Source organism: Crotalus tigris, unplaced genomic scaffold (genome assembly GCF_016545835.1).
Source record: "Crotalus tigris isolate CLP2741 ecotype Arizona unplaced genomic scaffold, ASM1654583v1 scf7180000021131.477146, whole genome shotgun sequence".
NCBI classification, from domain to species: Eukaryota; Metazoa; Chordata; class Lepidosauria; order Squamata; family Viperidae; genus Crotalus; species Crotalus tigris.
Genome location: NW_024098363.1, coordinates 173,651 through 195,004, shown reverse-complemented (window position 1 = coordinate 195,004; position 21,354 = coordinate 173,651). Strand labels below are relative to the sequence as shown.

The 21,354-nt window shown below is 39.4% G+C and overlaps 1 protein-coding gene and 1 long non-coding RNA gene across 2 annotated transcripts in view; one reads left to right on the top strand and one right to left on the bottom strand.

Moving 5' to 3' along the window:
- SLC26A9 (solute carrier family 26 member 9) overlaps positions 1 to 13,270 on the bottom strand; it is a 58,599-nt gene extending 45,329 nt beyond the window's left edge. Inside the window, exon 1 of the mRNA XM_039369466.1 lies at positions 13,140 to 13,270. The gene's annotated coding sequence lies outside the window, so the exon portion shown is untranslated. The remainder of the gene's footprint in view (positions 1 to 13,139) is intronic.
- The window catches only part of LOC120320047, a 122,899-nt gene that overhangs the window by 89,080 nt on the left and 12,465 nt on the right, over positions 1 to 21,354 (top strand). The window lies entirely within an intron of this gene.

The following is a 21,354-nucleotide window of genomic DNA, read 5'->3' as shown; positions in this document are numbered from 1 at the left end:
ATTCTAATTCACATCAAGCAGGAAAGTTTCCCACGTGATGTGAATTAGCCATATCTTCAGGAAGTTAGTCCTTTTAAGAAGCTTCAGTAACACAACATTGTTGAGTATGGTAGCTGCTTCCAGTGACATATTGTATTTTCAGACTAGGGCTGGGGTAGGCCACCTTGGCTCTTTTATGACTTATGGACTTCAACTCCCAGAATTCCTGAGTCAGCATGACTGGTTCAGGAATTCTGGGTATTGAAGTCCACAAGTCATAAAAGAGCCAAGGTTGCCTACCCCTGGACTAGGGCATCCAGAATTCCTAGCCAGGCTGGCCAATCATAGCTAAAAAAAAAACAATCTAGTATAATCCCAGAATCAGGGCACATAAAAGCAGGAAGAAACAGAATATAATCTATTTCGGGGGGGGGAGTAGTATTGATTGTTTTTCCTGTAATAGATCATATTCTGCTTCTTCCTACTTTTATCCAAGTGTCTAGGTTTGAGTATGGATTTAGTATGGATTATTTTAACTATTCCTTGGCAGTCTTTGAGTTTCAAATCCACAAACTAAGATAGAGACACCAACCCATGTGTTCAGACACATGAATATTTGTTGGGAGAAGAGAGAAAACCTACTTTAACATTGGAAGACTGTAAATACAGTTTTAGGTATAATGAGGGAAAGGAATATTATAGAAGTTCTCATGCTTACAGGACAAAACCTCTTATGCTGGTATGTGGGGATAATAGTGTGGTAAAAGTTTCCCCTGTTTAGTCATGTCTGACTTTAAGGGCGGTGCTCATCTCCTCTTAGTCGAGGGAGCCAGTGTCGTCTGAAGATATTTCCATGATCATATGGCCAGCATGACTATACGCCGAGGTGCACAGAATACTGTTATCTTCCCATCAAAATGGTACCTATTTATCTATTCACATTTGCATGCCTTTGAACTTCTAGGTAGGCAGGAGTTGGGGCAAGTAACAGGAATTCACCTGTTGTGTGGCACTCAGGTTTCAACCCTGGGCTGGAACCTCCAGCTCCAGATATTTCAGTTAAAAGGAACCCAATAAAAGATAGTTATTCATCTGATGAGAACTTCTAACATTTTTGTATTAATTTAGAGCAATACAATCACCTTAAAATGATTTTATATGCAAGAATAGTGTAAATTCTACCCAAAGCAGAAAACAACCATGCTATATCTTCAAAATATTGCTTCATAGTGCCATCTGGAGGCCTTGACCAACATTATGATGGTACTGTGTTTCCCCAAAAATAAGACCCAGTCTTATATTTTTTTGCCTCCAAAAGAGGCACCAGGTCTGATTTTGGGGGGATGTCTTTTCCACAGTCTTACCTCGTGGCGGCGGTGGCACCAATAGCCCTGCCCAGCTGGCCCACTTCTTCTGCAGCTGAAGGAAATGCCTCTGCAGCTGAGAATGGAGCTCCAGATTGCCCCCTGGTCTGCATTTCGCCATCAGAGGCCTTCCGGAAAGGCCTCTGTAGCTGAGAACCAAATTACAGATTGAACCCGTAGAAAAACCTCTGATGGTGAAATGCAGGCTGGGGGGCACTGCAGAAGAAGTGGGCCGGCAAGGCGAGGCAGGTGTCAATTCATAGGAGGCCTGGCTGCAATGGTGCTCCACCCCCACCCCCGCCCTAGATTGTTTTTTAGATGTGTGCCTCCCCCCAAAACTAGGGTTTATTTTTGGAGTAGGGCTTACTTTTGAGGAATCATGTAAGTACTGTACATTAAGATCCAATAAGCCTCATTTCACTTTTGGCCATAATTGCTTGTTCAACATTCTGAATCCAATTTTTCCATTTTAAATGGTAACCTGAATCAGCTACATGGCTATCAAGTTTTGGATGCTCTTTTCCTGATATATAAGTGCAACATATTATATAGAAATTGAGAAATGGAATATTGCCTTTCATCACATCTCTCTTTCTCTCTCTCTCTCTCTCTCCCTTTCTCTCTCTCTCTCTCTCTCTCTCTCTCTCTCCTCCCCCTCCCTCCCTCTCCCCCCTCTCTCACACACACACAATCACTAACTAAATGACTGGATATTTGCTGCTTGTTAAAGAACAAGAGGAAAGCCAGCAAATTAAAAAGAATTAAAAATTCTCTTTGCCTCTGCTTTAGTGTGTCATTATTGAAAATGAGAATGCAAATCCATTGGCATGCATGGTTTATAATTTGACTTTTGTGAAATTATCACTGATTCAATTCAGTTATCTGAAAAATCTATCCCTTGTGAACCATTGGTATGAAAAGCAGAGGCCTTTTCCTCCCTAAAGAACTAGTACATCAACAGTCAGGTCCTTCATTTAGCACTTTGTCTCATATAATCAGTCTTTTATTGGCACAGAGAATGCTCAGTGACACTGGGATACTGGTGCAGAATGGGATAAATGGCCACAGCCAACTTGCCACGGCCAACTGGCCGTGGGCCAACTCGCCACAGGACAATTCAACAAATTCAAAACTTAGATTGATTTCAATAGAACCATAGCTAATAATAATAATAAAGTCAATCCAGAAATACAAGATTTAAAATAATTTCTATGAAAACATGGTCACCAATAATAAAAGCAACTGAATGAAATGATTAATGCAGCGTTGAATTGTCCCGCAGTGAGTTATCCTCTGGCAAGTTAGCTGCAGTGAATTGGTGTTGTGAGTTGGCCAGGGTGAGTTGTCCTAGACCCTAGTAGTGCCATTATTGGGCAGGTGGGAAAGTGACTTTGGATTTGATTTCGATTCCAGTCAGCCATGAAGTTCAATGGCTTATTTTGAACTGACTGCTTTCTCTTTCAGACTCTTTCTCCTCCTTTTTCAGCATTTATAAAAATGGAGGCATATAACGTTTTGGGGAAGTCTGAGAGTTACACTTTAAAAGACCATCTGAGTGGAGGAATGAAAGGCAGGGAGCAGGCCCACAGATGGGAGTCAGAGGACAGCATTAAAATAATCTAAAATAGTGGTTTAAAATAGCAGCAATCATTATTTATACACACTGTATGCGTGCACACACACACACCTACACACTCAGCAATAAGTACAATTGATGTTGAAAGCAGATGTATTTTGGTGTCCTTTTTCATTTTCATTTCTGTTCACTGTTTTAAAATGCTCTTAAATTCATTTTCCCAAAGCAGGATGTCAGCATAAAGCTCTCTGGTTCTCACCAGCCCTCTTGAGCCTCCACTAGTTAAGCCAAATGTCAATGTTTTTCTTTGCTTACATTAAATATTTGGAGCATTTATAGATGATTTTTACAGGCAGATGGTCTTTTAAAATGTAAAAAAATAAAATAGCCAGAGTCATTCATAGGCCCAGGGCTTTCACACTTGCTGAGTCTGTGCCAATGTTTGATGTACCACTTCACATGAGTTTCAAATCAAACTAACAACGGGCTTGGCAATGAGAATGAGGATTCCAGACACCTGGCAACTACAAACACACACACACACACACACACACACACACAAACACATACAGAGAGAGGAGCAATTGAGTTAAAATGGAAGTGTACATTTTTTTCTTCCATCTTGAGTCCAAGGCCAGGAAATGAAATTAAACAAATAGATAGAGGCATAATGCATAAAGCCAGGACATGTTTTGCCAGAGTCAAAACGAATTAAATTTTAGACCAATCGAATTATTTTGGCCCCAGAGGCGGGAAACTCATCTTTGCTTCTTGGCAGTAAAAATATAATAAGCTGGATGCCATCCAGATGTTGGACTACAACTTCCATAACCACTTAGTATTGAATATGATGCCTGAGTTTAGTGTAGCCCCAAATATCTGGAATTGTATATGACATTTTGTAACAGAAAAGAACAAAAAGAAAAAAAGAGGAAGGAAGTGAATAAACCAGGATTTTGTTCCACCAGATGAAATTATGCATCTATTTTTTCTGAGGAAGAATATCTTTAAAAACTTGATGGGCTCAATTTTTTGGGGGGCACATTTTTGTCTCCATCTCTTCTTTTTCCTTCTATATTCTTGTATCTTCTTTTCACTTCAGGTTTAGATTAACAGTTCATGATAAGTTATTTGAAATCTGGGTCAGCACTGGGCAGCATGGTCTTGATCTAGATAAAATCCAAGTCCTATTGATATTTATATTTCCATTTATATCAGTGTTTTTCTAACTTGAAACCCATACATCTTAAAGTTGACAACTCCCAGAATTTCCTAGCCAGCATGCTAGCTGGGAAGTTCTGGGATTAAAAGTCTATACATTTGCCAAACTGGCAAATTAGAAAAACAATGATTTAGATTATATCTTCCTTGTGGACATGAAGCTTTCTTTTTAAGATCCAAGTGTTGGGACTGAAGCAAAATACAGGATATGAATAATGATGTGCTGGGCAAAGGATGAGGCAGAGATAGGTGGGGATGAAAAGAAAGAGAAATAAGTAGCAGAGAAGTGTATAAGAAAGGAAGATACAGAAGCAAACAGAAGAATCCATTTTAATCCATCAATCCTACTTTCAGAGGTGCTCACCTTGAGAGCAAATAATGAAAGCAACATTGCACTTTGTGATGCAAGCACTACTCCCTTTATATGTACATCTCATATATATGTGTGTGTGTGTGTGTGTGTGTGTGTGTATATATGTAGGTCTTTGGTTGTTTGGGTTTTCTCCCGCGTAAAATTGGAAGTGTCTTGGCAACGTTTCGACGAAGTCCCATTCGTCATCTTCAGGCTGCTCGAAGCACGAAGCTGAAAACACCAGCCTGAAGATGACGAATGGGACTTCGTCGAAACGTTGCCAAGACACTTCCAATTTTACGCGGGAGAAAACCCGAACAACCAAAGACCTACATACAAACACCCGCGAAAACCTCAGAATATATATATATATATATGTAGGTCTTTGGTTATTCGGGTTTTCTCTCGCGTAAAATTGGAAGTGTCTTGGTGACATTTTGATGAAGTCCCATTTGTCATCTTCAGGCTGTTGCCAAGTGTCACCAAGACACTTCCAATTTTACGTGAGAGAAAACCCGAATAATCAAAGACCTACGTACAAACACTCGCGAAAACCTCAGAATATATATATTCTTTTAAAAGGAAGAAACAGCTAAGACCACACATTGCTGCTCAAAGCATGAAGCTGAAAACACCAGCCTGAAGATGACGAATGGGACTTCGTCGAAACGTCGCCAAGACACTTCCAATTTTACGTGGGAGAAAACCCGAACAAACAAAGACCTACATATATATATATATATATATATATATATATATATATATATATATATATATATATATGAATATGATAAAAGATGATCACCAGGAAGTAAAAGCAATCAAGTATTTAATAGATAAATAACCGAGCTTTCGATGGCTGTATTGCAGGGTGTAAGAGCCAGAGGGTGGGGAAGGCTGCTTATGAGCGCAACCACGCCCGCATTCGGCTCATAGACCTCATCATGGGGCCCAGTCGGTTGATCCTTCACCACTCATGTCAGATGTACTTTCAAGTTCTAAATTCCTACGGTTGGTTACTTCTCTACTACTTCCGACTCCTAGGCTGGAGAGGGAACATTCTGTATCGTCTTGCATCAAAGTAACTAGTGTGATGCTAGAACGATCATCTAATGGAGTCCCAAGCCTGGCCACCTCTTTCCCCCGTGTTCGCCGCACTATTCTCCGGGGACACACAGCTATGTCCATGTTTTTACCCACATCCCCCCCGCAGCCCCCAACACGTCACATGTTCGCGTGTGGGGTGAGCAATGACTTATTAAGGTCCGTGTCCGTGTCGGCTCAGCGTCTGAAGATCGTTCAACTCTCCCCCCCCCTTGGTATACTCTGAGGAAGCATCAAATCCGGTCTTCACGCCTGTGCTCTCCTGCCTCCATCATGCTGTCATATGGGAACGCGTAACCGCACCCTCAATGGGGCGGCTGCAGTTAGTATCTGCTCCGGGAGTTCCGACACCCAAACCGGTCATAGCAGGGAGATCTTCAGGAACGTGAGCACTAAGCCATTACAAGGAGAGCAGTCTTGCTTCATATCCAAGGTGGGGGGGCGCCCTATACCGTTCAAAGAATTGGACACGATATAGAAGAGGAGGAATGTCCGATATAGAAGAGGAGCATGCCTGAGAGATTCTCTGATGAAGGATGAGGACGGAAGCCCCAAATGGAGTGAGCAACAGACTGTCCGGTTATGAGCTAGGCGATGCCTTACTGACATGCACACACTCCGGAACGATTCCTCCCAAGAATATAGGGAGGAGAGTGATGATAGACCCAAGGGGGTGATGGAAAGGAATAGGAGGGAGAGTGGTGCAGGACGGGATGGCATACGGGGGCTACGATCTGAGAGAACAGGAGGACTGGAACGTGGCTCGGAGGGGATGGTTGGAGGAACTAGAAGGAAGCAGAAAACAGCAGATACCGCCCGTGACAGACAGAATCACGAACGGGAAACTAGTGAAACATGCACTAACTGCAAGGAAAGGGGAAATACCCTTAGAACTAGCGAGAAAGACACACGCAACAGCATACATAGGAGTGAGAAAGAACTACACCCTAATGCAGGACACACACTTAGATTACAACGCATACAGCTGGGACCCATGACATGATCCAAGAGCCGAGCACAAATGATTGGAGGCTGCATATAAGCCCTCCCAACGACTGCCGTTTACACCCTGATGATGTCAAGAGCTCTTGACGAAAGCTAGGTCTAGTAAATAAAAGTTTTAACATTTTTATAATTTTATTCTCTTGGTGTTCGACTATTTATTGATCTTAACATGAGCATACCCAAGAGTCATATTTTTACTTGTATAGCTGATATATATACAAATCCCAGGCATATCTGTACAATAATAGGAAATTCTCAAACTCTCAGAAGGATATAAACCAGCTGTTTATTGTTAAAAACTAAAACAATAAAAACAACTATTTACAATACTAAAAACAACGTAAGCTTTTGTTGGTCCACTGCCAGCATCATCAGAATGAGTGTCAGGGGGTGGGGAGTCTTCTTATAAACCTTGAGAGCCGGGGGGAGAACGCCGCAGCACATGCGCACGCCCGCACACGGGGAGACATCTGCTGGGCACGGATGATGGAGTGAATCTGGGAGTGTTTCGGCAGTCACTCCAGCTGATCGAATATGGACGAGACAGTGGGATAGGATACTACTGTATGCACGCACACCCAAGCGCGAAGGGAAACCAGGGGGGAACAGGGCTGATAGGGATAAGCAGCAGAGGGCAGGAACAGCAGGTGGATGACCGGGGAAAAAAGGGGGGAACAGCAACAGAAAGGCATCTACAATGCCAGACCCGGACGTGCGGCCCAGAATGACCACGGGGATGGGGGGCGGATCGGAAGATACACCAGCAGCAATAATATTAAGAAAGATAGAATCAACAAGGATGGGAAGGATGGAAAAAGAAACAATGAGAAGAAAGAAGGCTGTGAAATTGGAATGCAAACGAGGGGAGGCAGGACAACTGAGGCAATTACAGTCAGTTAGGATGGACAGCCCTATCACACGATCAATGAGCAAGAAACTGAGTTAGCAAGGTTTATAAGAAAACTCCCCACCCCCTGACACTCACTCTGATGACGCTGGCAGTGGCTTAGGTTGTTTTTAGTATTGTAAATAGTTGTTTTTATTGTTTTAGTTTTTAACAATAAACAGAAGGTTTATATCCTTCCAAGAGTTCGAGGATTTCCTATTGTGTGTGTGTGTGTGTGTGTGTGTGTACATGCATGTGTGTGTGTACATCTTATATATGTAAATACATACCAATTGGGTGGAACTTATCATGATGCTGCTTTTGTCATTTTAACTAAAGCAATGTGTCCTGCAGACACCTCTGCTCCTCTGCAGTTCACACCAAGGCATAAGATTTGCTTAATATAGACCCACTTGCTTGCATGTCTTCATTCTCAACAGCATGAATAGCTCTAAGAATGCTATTGTTGTATGCCTTTGAATGAAGGATGCAGACCATTGGTCCCTGGAATTATCCAAAGAAGATAGCGATGGCTTGTTGTAAATTTGCTTATGGCTATATTCTTTGCACTCTTGTATATACATGACCCACATCCTGCTTTCTTGCAATCAAAGATTGGGGACTAATACAGTTGGGAGAGGGTGGATCTACACTTCTGATATCTAATGACTTATGGTCATTATGATGTGCCAATGGGTCTTTGCTTGTAGAAGTCATAGGTTGGTTAAATGCTGGAGTCAGAGCAGTTGCTAGGATCTCAGAACCCCAGCAAGATCCACTAATATTGATTTCTTCATCAATTTTACCCAAAGGCAACAGGCTGTCATTTTAATATTGGAAGTAGTCCTGGTCTGAAAAATGACACATAATTTTCTCCTCACTTCTTTCAGACAGACAGAGAAAATTAGTGTTCTTTTTAGAGAATAACAACAACAACAACAACAACAACAATAATAATAATAGAGTTGGAAGAGACCTTGGAGGTCATCAAGTCCAACCCCCTGCTCAGGCAGGTAACCTATACCATTTCAGACAAATGGCTGTCCAGTTTCTTCTTAAAAACTTCCAGTGCTGGAGCATTCACCGCTTCTGAAGGCAGGTTGTTCCACTGGTTAATTGTTCTAATTGTCAGTTGCTTCTCTCTTTGGTTAGTTTCCATCCATTGCTTCTTGTCCTGCCTTCAGGCGCTTTGGAAAATAGCTTGACTCCCTCTTCTTTGTGGCAGTCCCTGAGATATTGGAACACTGCTATCATGTCCCCCCTCGTCCTTCTCTTCATTAAACTAGACATACCCAATTCCAGCAACCGTTCCTTATATGTTTTAGCCTCCAGTCCCCTAATCATCTTTGTTGCTCTTCTCTGTACTCTTTCTAGAGTCTCAACATCTTTTTTACATCATGGTGACCAAAACTGGATTCAGTATTCCAAGTGTGGCCTTACCAAGGCATTGTTAAGTGGTATTAATACTTCATGTGATCTTGATTCTATCCCTCTGGTAATGCAGCCTAGCACTGTGTTGGCTTTTTTGGCACCTGCAGCACACTGCTGGCTCATATTTAAATGATTGTCCACTTGGATTCCGAGATCCCTCTCACAGTTACTACTATTGACCAAGGTACCCCCTATACTATACCTGCATATTTGGTTTTTCTTGCCTAAATGTAGAGCCTTACTTTTTTCATCATTGGATTTCATTTTGTTAGATAGTGCCCAGTGTTCAAGTCTGTCCAGAACCTCCTGTATCCTAAGCCTGTCTTCTGGAGTGTTGGCTATTCTTGCCAGCTCAGTGTCGTCTGCAAATTTGATGAGTTCCCCATCTATCCCCTTGTCCAAATCATTGATGAAGATGTTGAAGAGCACTGGCCCAGAACAGAACCTTGGGGCACCCCACTACACACTTCCTTCCATATAGATGTGGTTCCATTAAGGACCACACGCTGAGTACGGCCAGTTAGCCAGCTACGGATCCATCTGGTGGTGATGCTGTCTAACCCGCATTTTTCTATCTTATCAAGTAGTAGGTTGATCTACTTTGTCAAATGCCTTACTGAAGTCCAAGTAAATTATATCCACAGCATTCCTCTGGTCCACTAATTTTGTCACTTGGTCAAAGAATGCAATAAGATTTGTCTGGCATGATCTGTTTTTGACAAACCCGTGTTGGCTTTTAGTAATGACTTTGTTTGCCAGAAGGTGTTTGCTGATTCGTTGTTTGATTTGCAACCAAAAGACTCCCATTTGTTTTTTCTTGCGGAATATGTAGGACTACAAGCTGAAATGAAGGAGGCAAAATAGACAGTCTTCCCTGAACTTATTATTACCTCTTACTAAATAGAACATAGAATAATAGGAGTGAAGGGAGCTTTGGAGGTCTTCTAGGACAGCCTCCTGCACGTAGCAGGAGACCATTCTGGATGGCTGTCCAATCTCTTCTTGAAAACCTCCAACAATGGAGCACCCACCACATCTGAAGGCAAGCCATTCATACATCATATAGTTTAGCCTCTAGACTCCTTATAATTTTTATTGCTGTTCTCTGCACTCTTTCTAGCATCTCAACGTCTTTTTTGTATCATGGTGATCAGAATTGGATGCAGTATTCCAAGTCTGGGCTCATTAGTACAGCATAATGTGGTTCTATCACTTCACGTGACCTTGAAATTATCCCTCTGTTGATGCAGCCTAGGACTGCATTAGCTTTTTTGGCAGTTGCCCCACACTGCTGGCTCATACTTAAGTGGTGGTCTACCAAGACACCTAGATCTCTCTCACATTGGCTACTTTTGAGTCAGGCACCACCTATTCCACATCTGCATTGGTTTTTATTGCCTAATGTAGTATCTTACTTTTCTCACCACTGAATTGTATTTTGTTGGATAGGGCCCGGTGTTCAAGTCTGCCAAGGTCCTTCCAAATCTTGAATCTATCATGTAAAGTGTTAATTATTCCCCCTAGGTTGGTATTGTCAGCAAATTTGATGAATTCCCTTTCTATCTCCTCATCTAGAATATTTATGAGGATATTGAAAAATACTGAGCCTAAGACAGAACCTTGAGGTACCCCCTGCATGCTTCATTCAAGATATAGATGTAGTTCCATTGAGGACTACCTGCTAAGTGTGGTTGGTCAGCCAAATAGCAAATGTTTATTTGCTATATATGCTTTAGAACCCTTTGAAAAATAATAACCAATAAGTATTATAATATTAGAAAGTTTGCAGATTGTGGTATTCTACTAGCACATGAGAACACTTTCAGCAAGGTGCCTGCAGAAAGCTCTCTAAGGCCCACCCTCTTTACCTCCCCGGGTTCTGTTAGAGAACCATGCGCTGAAAAGGACAAATATTTTCATATCACCTACATTCGTCTTCCAGAAGGAAAGGCCTCTGAAAGTAGGAAAGATTTCCCTTTGGGAATGGATCCCTGAGGCACCTTCTCAATTTCCAGGGCTCTCGAGGAAGTGGTGGGACTAAGAGCATATCTCCATTCAATGAAAAGCTTATTAAGTATGTAGGCGATACATTTGAATGTATCTTGCTAGGTATAAATTCTAATAGTATCACTTCGTATAAATACTTTCTTAATTAATTTAAAAGGTTTAAAATATTTATATTTTTAGCAATTGCAAGCTACAAGTATTTTAATGTTTGTTTAAAAATATGAAGTAACACGTGGCCTATATGTTGCACACTAAACATAAAAGTGAATTCTGTATGTATGTACAAGGGTGAATCTTAAACTGTTATTATGGCCTTCTTTTTTCCACTTTCTGTAAACCTTTAAGTTAGCTTAACATAATTTTTCAATTAGTTTAGTAGAACCTGTTCTCAAGGCTCAATTAGTTTAATAGAACCTGTTCTCAAAGCTCAGTTTAGTTTAGTAGAGCCTGTTTTTCCAAATAAGAAAAAAATACACTTAAAGTATGTATTATTAGTGATTAAATTGTAAAATGTGACTGCTTTAGTATGGTTTCAGATTATCTTTATTTAAACCCTTCTCTTTACATTATTAATGGTCCAGTGATGATCTCACAGCACACCTCTGATATCTGCTTATCAGACCCAGAACTATAAGTTGAAAAGTTGTGATCTGGACAGTTGTTTCATTAACAATCACCTAAATCCATCAGAGAATATTCGCTCATGATGAATCAAATTAAAATAAATATATACCTTGGATAGTATTTGTGGCGTACATCTCATAGTTTGTGCAAAGGTTATATTTTTTTGATGTTATTTTCCTACAGTCAAGTAAGTTTGTGTGTGTGTGTGTGTGTGTGTATCTGTGTGTGTGTGTGTGTGTGTGTGTGTGTGAGAGAGAGAGAGAGAGAGAGAGAGAGAGAGAGAGAGAGAGAGAGAGAATGTGGGGTTAAATCCTTTTCTTTCTCCCGTGTCAGCATCCCAGACTGGAGCACAGATGTCATTTTCAAATGCTTCCATAGACAGAGAAGTATTCACACGTTAGCCTCTTCCATCTCTCTCTGTTCTTGCAGTTGCTGTGGTTGTTCAAAGGAAGGTTCAGGAGAACACAAAAAAAAATGGGATTCAGTTTCTTTTTCTGTGTTTCTAGGCTCAGGTGAACACAAAAAATGGGATTCGGGGAGAGGCTTTTTTTTTCTGTGTCTTAGATCTCATGTTAGTGATATGCATCCTTTCCTTGCTCTGAAACAATGTTAGTGCTTTTTGTGAAGACTGTCCTAGAAACCCAGGGAAAGAGGACATAGCCACACCTGAATCCTCTCTTGTAACTTCTTTTGCATGTTTACAGACCAGAAACTGATCTCTTTCTTTCAAATGTCAAATTCTTGACTCTTGGATAGAAGGAAATAAGACAATAGCATCCTGACATTTAAAATGTCAATCTGGCACAAACTACCATCACAACACTCTTTTTCATGACTTTCCTACTCTCCTTCTTGAGCTAGGAAGAGATTTGTTTTCTCTTTTTCCACAAGGAATAATGAAACATAACTACACTTTATCTTCCTTATTTAGTGCTTACTAGGTATGTTGAATTGTAATTCTCATTCATCATCACTCAGTATACCGGGCTTGCTGGTTGCTTCAAATGGAAACTGTAGGGCAATGCTTTGAAGAATAGCAGGAAGGCTGTCTGACCTGATCATCATCCTTCTTTTGTTCATACAGTATATCTTTGCCTGTATGCCATTACTTCTTTTTTCTTGCATAATTTTCTGATAATCACCCTCCTTCAGTATTTAGGCTGTAAGTTCTTTGGATCTCTTCTTAATTTGCTGAGTAGTAAAATCTAATTGAAAAGATTCACTGGTTGAAGTTTTGAATCCCCACTGACTGCAGGGTATACTGCACAATTCTAGACTATTTAATCTATTGTCCAGCAATTCTTTTTAGTAAACTTGGTACAAATTTGTCTGAACATTGAGTGCTAAGGCTTTGATACTATTTATAATAATGAATTTGCGTACATACTGCCATATTTTCCTTCATAAATCATTACCAACTAATTCCTTGGTAAATTTGCTTTACACAAAAAAAAAGAATTTTTTTTTTTTAAAAAAGAGGTCTTATAATATTGAAATTCACACCCAATGGTTTGGCAAGCAAGTCTCCCTCTCCTCCCTCCCTATGCCCAACCTGAACAAAGAACCCACTTGTGTTGGAGCAGGGCTTACCTTCGCTCAGGAGGAGAGCAGCAAGGGGCCGATCCTGGCAGGTGAGTGAGCTGCACAAAGTGACAGGAGGCAGAGAGCTGCCTGTTCCAAGGAGTTGCAACTGAGAAGCTCTGGGCTTCAAAAGCCCGCGAGTCATTTATAACTCACCTCAGTCAAGAGGACAGAGGGCAGAGCTTGGAGTCTGATTGGCTTGTTAGCCAGGCAGTTGCTAACAGCTCTATCCAGGCAAAGCCCAGGGGATAGGAAAAGGAGATAAGAAGGCACTAGAAGGACAGCTCCCCCCACCCCTAATTTCTATATATGTCTCCCTTCCCTTTAGAATCAGATTGTTTGATCCCCTTGACCTAGGTGGACACTCTTAGACAATACATTACATTCAGAGTCCAGTGGGCTCCCCCCCACATAACTCTGTTTACAAAGTTGGGACTTTTGGGAGGGTTACCAATTGAGGAATTGCTTTTGTTGACCTGTTCTATGGTTTCCTGATGGGCTGGACAGTGTCTCCTGCCAGTCTATCTGTCTTCTTGATGGCCAATCTGCATCAATCAAGGACAATGGGACTCATTGTGCCATCTACTGAACTCCCAAAAGTTGGGCTTTGAAGATGGGATGTCCAGGGGAAAACACTTCCTTTCTTGCTTCCACGTTTTATTTTAGAAAAGAATGAGATAAAAGAGATAGAATCAAAGCAAAGGAAATACCTCCTCAAAAGTGGCAATTTATTCTGAACATAGGTGTGCAGACATCTAAATCACACAAGGCTATAGTTTTAAATGAGCTCATTAGAGTAGAGTGCCAAAATAAAAACATATTCTCTCCATTTGTATGCCTGTCATGATCCTTTAAAAATAATTTTAAAGAAATGTACTATCAATAGATTGCAGCTCCTGTTGGGAGAGCTAATGTCATAGACACTGGAGCAAATGTTAGGATATGATTGAAACTGCAGTTTTAAAAAAGCATGTGCAGGGCTGCCCTTTGCTTTCCTCTGCTTTTTACTGCAGAATGATTATACTAGCATTTTCCTGAGTGAAATAGAAAAGTAGAATGCAGTGATCTGTTCACTTCACTTTGCACCCAGTGGCAATTCTTCAGACAGTGACACAAGGAAGATTTCATGCCTAAAGCTTGATGAAGATTGGCTGGTGGGTGCATAGAAGTGAGCACCACACTTCTGAGTGATTAGTGAGTGGTGAGTGGTGATGATTAGCAATCAACATAGATTGTACATTGACTACACAGTGATTCTGTGCACTCCGATGCTAATATCGGGAGATAAGCTACAATATCGGGAAATAAGCTATAATCCAATCAGCAATATCCTACAAATATTGGCAGAGATGTTCACAGCAATACTCCCCTTTGTTGTTTTGATATCCAGCTGCTGTGAAAGAGCAGGGAAAAGAGAAGAATTGGAAGCAGAAACAGAAAGGTAAAGCAGGAAGAGAAAAGAATGGCAATGTCACTGACAGGTTCCCAAGAATTTACATTTAGCCCTGGGAAAATAATTTTGATATATGGGTATTTTTTTTCAAATGAGGAGTCCAAGAGTATCAGTAATTTTTCATCCATAAATATAATTAATATTACAAACTTATCACATTGTCCAGAAATCATGCTTGTTTGGTTTATCAATGAAAGCAGAAGTCTGATTAATTGTTTCCAGAGAGATAAGAGGAAATAGGTGCACATTTGTTCTCCTGTAAACATAATTAATTATCTGTATCACCTGACATTACAGGGCAGCTTGATATGAAACTACAGAAATCCCAGAAAAAGAAAACTGCAGGGAATATCATACCTGTAATGTTGTCTTTCCTGGCCTCATGTCCTTGAGAGTTGTTGGAACTTCATTGTTCAGGCTTCTCTGCCAACATAGTCAGTCTGGTTCAGCTTCTGGAACATGTATTCCATTATACACCTCAAGAGTACCAGATTTCAGGTGACTGCTTTGTAAGATCCTCAGCTCCACATCCTTCTACTATATTCAAGCATAGCTTAGAACTCTTAATGGAGTCTTCATAACATCACTGTGAAGATGAGATGGAAGAAAGTGATTTCAAAGCCATATTTATTTTACCCATAAATATATGAGTCTTTTTTCTTTTCTCAAAACATGCATAATGAATAGTGAATGTATGATGTTGGAGTGATGACTGCTTACTAAAAAAAACCCTGCTATACATGTATACAGCTCATGGCTATATATAGTTGCCAAATAGAGTAATCCTATGTTTCTGAGTTAGTGGAAGATTATCATCTCTGAACTTTACTTTATAGGGTTCCTAGAGGTTTCTATTTAACCACTATAAGATGTTGGACTGTATGTATCAATGAACTTCACCACACTTGCTTTCTCAAAGTTTACTTTTGAATAAAGTTTAATATCATGGGATTCAGTGGATTTAAGGTTAAGTGTTTCAATGCATGATTTAGAACAGAAACAAACAAACAAGACTTATTAATGGTGAAAAGATGTTTCTTTCTTAAGTTTGCATAGCAAATACTCAGAACATTGGAATAGTTGTTAGCCCTTGCCTCTTTTTGTGGTGGTTACCTGGTAGACTGGAAACTACTACTGGATTGCAGTCTGATACTCCATAGGGTTCATGAGCAGCATTATCGCATCTACCATTATTAATTTTTAAAAAGCAGCAAATCTCAAATGTAATGGTTGGACTAAAAGAAGGTTTCAAGTCTTCTTCGTATTCTACTGCTCTGTTCCAAGACTGATTTAATTACTACTAGCTGTTAAACTTCACATATTTATTTCACTTTCTTGCATATTTCTTTTCTTAATCAAATATCATTCCAGTGTACACACATAGACAACTGGTGTGCATGTCTGACGTTCAAGTCTGGCGTTATACTTTTAAAAATGAGTTTAAAAATTGGGTTACATTTTTATGATATGTATAAGGTATCAGCATACTTAATGATCCCTGGAAAATGGAATCTGATATGAGGAAAATATAAATGTGTATGTACACTTTTTTTTTATCTTCTTCAACATTTTGTATTATATTTGGCCAGTAATGTTTAGTGGAGATGCTCTGAAACTATGGTAAAAAAAACTCTGGATTGCAGATGGACTCCATAAAAGCTGGATGATTCTTCCATCACTTTTGTACTCTACATATTACTATATAGTTTTATAGAAAAGTTTTAAACTATGAACAGATCCTCACAAAAATCTAATTCTTATTAAAATATGGATGCATGTGTTGATATATTTATTTAACTGACACATAGACCATTTCAATTGTAAATAATAGTATATAAATATTGTATAAATAAAATGTATACTCTAAATAGCATATTTCCCAAGATATTTATGTCAGGTTAGATAGCTATAATTAAAAAGAAGAGAATTGGTTTTTGAACATATTAATAAAACAAAAGGGAGCATGAAAATGTAATATTATGAATATTTCCCCTGAGCCATCTATGCACATTTACACAGAAGTAGACTTCAGTAGGATAGCAAGGCATATATTCTGGAAATTGTGCAGTAGTACTGTGGCACAAATAAGTATTGGTTCAAGAGGTCTGAATGAATTCAAATATTACATTGTATAAGTTATTTTTAATGCCTTTCCTTTGAGGCGGTGTGCACATGATATGATAAATGTACAACTTTGTATAACAAGCACATGAGCATCACTATCACCAAGTTACTGACAGTTTGTTCACTGCTAGTGTGCAATTTACCAAGCCCTGCAAATGGTAACTGCCACTATACCATAACCTGGTATCTGGACATCCAATTTGGCAGCTGATTTGGATCCACTCCTAAATGGTAAACTACAAACCTCAATTAAAGAGCAGCATGCATACAAGGGATGATGGTTTGTATGTGCTTATTAACCAAATGTTGCAGTTATTGTGTCATATCAACATAGCACTGTTTATGAAATTGTATATTGTTTCTGAATGACAAGCTTTACTAGATCTATTGAAGACCTAGTAGCTGCATTTGCGGAATATGATACATTTGGTTAAGTCCATCTGAAGCTTTCCTGGGTGCATGAACCCAGCTCTTTTTTTTTTTTTTTTGGTTCCATGTTCTTTGAAAACCTAGGTTTTCAAGAGAAATTGTGGGAATAATCCATGGGAATTTCATTCAGGATATATCTTTCCTAGAGCTACCAAACCACTGCTGCAAAAGTTCAACAGATGGGGGAAAAAAAATCATCTTTTTAGGATCTTTTTATTGGCAGCTAGTGCATATATAGAGTTTTGCAGTCAGGTCTGTAATCGCTAATCATCTTCATGTATTTTCTCAAAATGCAAAGTAGGAATATTTTGTTCAGCTATGGGTTGCCATCTGGAAGGATAGAGATTGCAAGGGTATAAGGAGAAATCGTGACATGATGGTGACAAGAAACGCATTTTGTCTGCTATGTCTGCTGCTATGTCCATGTTAGTACAGCCTGGTAAATCAACTCTTATTTATTGTTTATTTGTTGTACATGACTATCTTGTCTTACTCTGCTTGCTTTCCATTAAAATGGCTTTGTTGTTGTTGTTAGTTGCGAAGTCGCGTCCGACCCATCGCAACCCCATGGACAACATTCCTCCAGGTCTTTACCATCTTCTGGAGTCCATTTAAGCTCATGCCTACTGCTTCAGTGACTCCATCCAGCCACCTCATTCTCTGTCGTCCCCTTCTCTATTGCCCTCAATCTTTCCCAGCATTAGGCTCTTCTCCAGTGAGTCCTTCCTTCTCTTTAGGTGGCCAAAGTACTTGAGTTTCAACTTCAAGATCTGACCTTCTAAAGAGCAGTCAGGGTTGATCTCCTCTAGGACTTACCGGTTTGATCGCCTTGCAGTCCAGGGGACTCACAGGAGTCTTCTACAGCACCATAGTTTAAAGGCCTCAATTTTTTTGTGCTCAGCCTTTCTTATGGTCCAACTTTCACAGCCATACATTGCAACTGGGAAAACCATGGCCTTGACTATACGTACTTTTGTTGGCAGGGTGATGTCTCTGCTTTTTAGTATGCTCTCTAGATTTGCCATAGCTTTCCCCCCCAGGAGCAAGCGTCTTTAATTTCTTGGCTGCAGTCCCCATCTGTGGTGATCTTGGAGCCCAGGAAGATAAAATCTGTCACTACCTCCATTTCTTCCCCATCTATTTGCCAGAAATTGAGAGGGCCGGATGCCATGATTTTGGTTTTCTTAATGTTGAGTTTCAAAGAAGTGGCTTATATATGCTTAAACATATCATTTGAAGCTGAAGCATTATTACCATTTCTAGGGAGCAATAACAAACATTTTAAACCAAAATGGCACAAAGCTCCTGCATCTTGAACAGTTGTCAGTAGAGTTATTTCAACAAGTATAGCCTATTGACAAGTTATGCTGTACTGAAATTATGAAAGATGAAGGAAGCTTGTCCTTATTGATCAGTAGTCCCTGCAACAGATAACTCTGCATAATGCCCTGGACAGAACCAGCTGAGAGACATCAAAAGTGAGAGAGCTTCACTGGTTGGGTTCATTTGATTAATCATAGGTTATTGAATAAATTAAAATTGGCTGAGTTCATGCAATGTGCTAAGATACATACCACATCTCAGCTTAACATGTTGATGAACCCAGTCCTTACTTCTGACTCTTGCTTCCAAGAAAAGACCTAAGTTGAATCAATCTTCCTCAAGATGGAAATTTAGCACTGCTTTGCTTCTTTTCCAGATGGGAAAAAAAGCTTTGAAGAGAGCTGAGCTCTGTATCCAGAAATATTTAGTTATTGCCCTACTGATAACTTGTTCAAGGAAGTTGAGAAAGAGGAAATACATTTATCCTGTTCCAGACCTTAGTGTACCCTAGATTGTACATGTATATAAAATATAATTGTTTTTCACATACCATGATAACATTATCAAAGGAGGGGATTTATTTCTAGACACTTAATATTAGTGAATTTATGACTCTTCATTGGATAATATCTTAGGACTGATGGACTTATTATAACAACCTTCATAAACCCCACTTAGAATGGGAAAAAATAAAAAGTTCTGCATATAAATTCTTTATAATATTCCTTCTGTAAATATGTTTTTGTATAGAAGTTTTGATTTTTTTTTAAACAGACTGGTGAGATCAGCAATACTCCTAGAGTAAATGTCTCTGTTGAATCAAATGATTTTCATTGTCTGGAGCAAAGCAGTTTTGGAGGACTTGGCCAGAAATCTTACTCAGGAGGGAAACAGGTCCTTCGCTTCTTTTAGGTGAAATAATCTGTACTGAAATTTTAGCTCCCAAGTTGCCTTATGTTATATTTTTAGACCAACTAAATCCCCTTGTGTTCACTTGAATATTTGTCTGAGCTAACATAGGGAAGCAGAACTTTATCCATGCAGGAATGAGGAACCGAAATTAGAGAAAAAAGGGGGAAGTGGTGGGGGACAGTGGAGGGCTTGGGATAAAAATTGAAAGAAACAACCAGAGTTTTTGCCCGCACAGAAAAAAAGATTTGAAAGCTCTCTTGTGCTTCTACTTACATAGAATACAGTATATCTTGGTACTGTTTTTTATTTATGATATTGCCTTGCTTTACACATAGTCCTTGACTTACAGCTACAACTGAGCCCAAAATTTCAGTTGTTAAGTAGGACAATTGTTAAGTGAGTTTTGCCTCATTTTATGATTTTTTTCCCACGGTGGTTAAGTGAATCACTGCAGTTGTTAAGTAAATCTGGCTTTCCCATTGACTTGCTTGTCAGAGGTTTGCAAAAAGTGTCATATGACACTGGGACACTGCAACCATCATAAATACATGTCAGTTGCCAAGCATCCAAATGTTGGTCATGTGACCATGGGGATGTTGCAATAGTCATGAGTGTGAAAAATGGTCATAAGTCACTTTTTTCAATGCCACTGTAACTTTGAACAGTTGCTAAACAAAAGGTAAGTTGAGGACTAGCTGTATAAACTTTGAGAAATCTCATTAAGGCTATAATGAGGGTTGCTATGCCCTAACACAAAGTCCAGACCTGCACAGTATACCTAAAATACACTTGTGATTTTACCAGGGCTGGTATCAGCATAAGGTATCTTTGGCCAACTGCTCATATTCTTATAACGGCTAGACTGAGATTGGTTGGGTAGAACCATGATTTAGTCCTCTCTGAGTGATGGGGTTCATGTGCTATACTGGGCAATTTGTTGAATAACCATTACTGATGTATAAGCCATATCTGTCTGAATTTATCCAACATGCTAAGCAGATACCAAAAAAGTAACTTTATGGCTGTGCATATTAGGTGACAGACTGATGTCTATTTATTTCAAAGTATAGTTTTCCAAGTTTTCAACCATCTATTCTATGGGCAGGTTTAGCAGCCACCTCATCTGCAAATCTTATTAATGTGTATAGCAGTGAACATTTTCTTGATGATTTCTCTATTTCAAGGTACAAAACTTGGTCCAGCTATTTAAAACTAACAGCAAGTTGGCATTCCTATTTGGAAGTAAATCCTATTTAAACCAAATAGAATTTAATAAATAGGAATGGCCTAGAGTGTCTGGTTGATTATTTAACAAAGATGATTAAAATTGGAGGAAATGATAAAAATTTAAGTTCTGCTGTAGAAGAAACTACCCCAGATCTTGTTCCTTGCTCAGTTCTTGTACTTGGCACAAATACAGCAAATCCTTCACTATTACTTTAAGTTATTTTAGGCAACTATAGAAGATACGAGAACCCATAACAATAGTGCACTCTTTGTATTTATTACCACTTTATTCAATAATAAAGCTTATATCCTGCAAAGATACCTTTAATACGATCACAAAAAATTAAAAGCTACCATTCCCAGGTACTTGGGAAGGACTTGATAGGTGGACAGAAATGCCAAAACCAGTTGAAACATCTGGCTGACTATGCAGTGAACGATAATAATAATGACTTGATAGGTAGACAAAAATGTCAAATCTAAACATTTGGCTGTGTGACCAACAATAAAATATAATTTATTAAGGACTTTAAAAAAATCTGAGATTCTATTCAATTTAAATACTTCCAGATAAATGATTATCAATCTTATTAATATCTAATAAGAAACATGACATGTGACATGTAACCATAACATGTGAACTATCATATATAGGATAAGGCAAATGTTGGAAGCTTTGGAAAAACAACAAAACTACAGCAGCGTATTATATTTCTTTCTGTTTACTGTCCATCCTTTATCTAGAAGCAAAAAAAT